A 2,356-nucleotide genomic window follows, 5' to 3' on the forward strand; every position below is an offset into this window, starting at 1 on the left:
TAGCCCTAACTCCCGCATGGATTGTCTATCAATGAATCGGGTCGGGGTGAGAGGACGTTTTTTGAATAAAACGAATTTACCTTTCATGGTGATGGATACAAATTGGAGGTCCGGGAAGTCGGGGTCGGAGCTCATATCGTTCGCCGCCGCCGCCACCATCTTCGCTTGTAGGAGGGCCAAATCTCCCTTTCTCACTCTTTTCTTTGGGGCCATATTGTGATTTTTATGGAGGGTTAAGGGTTAGGAGGGTGGTTATGGTGGTTTGGTGGTCGTAGGGTGGTGGTAGGAGGTGGTGGGAAGTGGTGTTTGTTGATTTTGGTGGAAAGGGGTTAGGGTTAGAGGGAGGATGAGGGAAAAGAAATGATCGAAATTTTGGTGATTTGGGTGTATTTTTGAGCAAAATAGAGTATCAGGGGGTTCCCAGCCGGTCAGAGGACCGGCCGCCGGTCACCCAGCTGGGGAAACGAGTATTTTCGAATTTTTCCAAAAAGTTACAGAAACCTCCCAGCCGGTCAGAGGACCGGCGGCCGGTCACCCGGCTGGGAGAACACCCAAACACCAAATCTGCCATATATGCATTCCCAGCCGGTGGACCGGCTGCCGGCCTGCCGGCTGGGACATCTCTTCCTTGTCATTTTGATACATTTCTCCTAATAAGCGCATTCCCAGCCGGTGGACCGGCTGCCGGCCTGCCGGCTGGGACTCCTCATCCTTCAACTTGTCAATTTTCAATAAAAAGTTACAGGAACTTCCCAGCCGGTGGACCGGCTGCCGGTCGCCCGGCTGGGAATACGTTCCTTGGTCATTTTCTCCAATATGCCCCTAGACCCATATCCCATCACCTATTGGCCTCGACTTTCGTGTTTTCGACTTTCAAAACCGACTCATGACGTCGGAAAAAGGCCAATTGATGGTCAACCACTTGTTCATCATACAAAATCCCAAATTCTTCAACAATTGCAACCGACATCAATCAAAATGTCAAGTATTATCCGCCCAAAATCTCATTTCCTACCTAAATGCATGATATTTACAAAGTTGCATGGGTTGCCTCCCATGTAGCGCCCTTGTTTTATGTCGTAGGCTCGACATAGTCAAGAGATTCAATCAAGTATGGAGAAGGTAAGTACCGATGGAGCTTATGTTCTTCATGATGGGTGCCCCGACAATGTAATGCTTGAGCCTTTGTCCGTTTACCTTGAAAGCTTGGTCTCCATCGGATATTTCAATTGCCCCATGGGGAAAAACTCGGACCACCATGAAAGGTCCCGACCATTTTGACTTGAGCTTTCCCGAAAATAACTTGAACCTTGAGTTAAAGAGGAGAACCAAGTCTCCCACCTTGAATTCCCTTCTCAAAATTGCCTTATCATGGAACTTCTTAGTCTTCTCCTTGTAAATCCTTGAACTTTCATAAGCATCGAGGCGAAATTCCTCCAACTCATTCATGTCAAGAAGCCTTTTCTCTCCCGCTTTCTTCATGTCAAAATTCAAGAATTTTATCGCCCAAAAGGCACGGTGCTCCAATTAAACGGGGAGGTGACAAGGCTTACCGTAAACCAACCTAAAAGGCGAAGTGCCAATAGGAGTTTTGAAGGCGGTACGGTACGCCCATAGAGCATCATCTAGCTTCATTGACCAATCTTTTCGCGACTTTGCCACGGTTTTGTCAAGAATAGACTTGATTTCCTATTAGAGATCTCGGCTTGCCCATTTGCTTGGGGGTGATAGGCAAGACTTCTTCTATGTTGAACCCCATGCTTCTTGAGCAAAGCCTCAAAGGTCTTTTCATGAAAGTGCAAACCTCTATCACTTATGAGCACCCTTGGTACTCCAAATCTTGGGAAAATAGTATTTTTCAAGAACTTGCCAACCGATTTGGCATCACATGTCTTGATAGGAATAGCCTCTACCCGCTTACTCACATAGTCTACCGCCACAAGTATGTACTCATATCCATAGGAGGAAGGGTACGGGCCTTGGTAATCAATACCCCATACATCAAACAACTCCACCTCTAGGATGTAGTTCATTGGCATCTCATGCCTCTTTGAAATGTTGCCACTTCGTTGGCACTTATCACATCCCTTGACGTAAGTTGCCACATCATGAAATAGGGTAGGCCAATAGAAACCGCATTGGAGCACCCTTGCGGCAGTCTTCCTCGAACTCCCATGCCCTCCACTTGGCATATCAGGGCAATGAGAAAGTCCTCAACCAATGTACAAGGCACTACTAAGATAGATATGGAGAGTGGGTGCACAATATAAGCATCACTCAACTAAGCTACTAACTAAGCCGATCGAGTATTAGCGCACTCAACGCCCCTTCAACTCACAATTTGACACCCATGAGG

This window comes from Silene latifolia, chromosome 11, assembly GCF_048544455.1.
Source record: "Silene latifolia isolate original U9 population chromosome 11, ASM4854445v1, whole genome shotgun sequence".
Taxonomy (NCBI): domain Eukaryota; kingdom Viridiplantae; phylum Streptophyta; class Magnoliopsida; order Caryophyllales; family Caryophyllaceae; genus Silene; species Silene latifolia.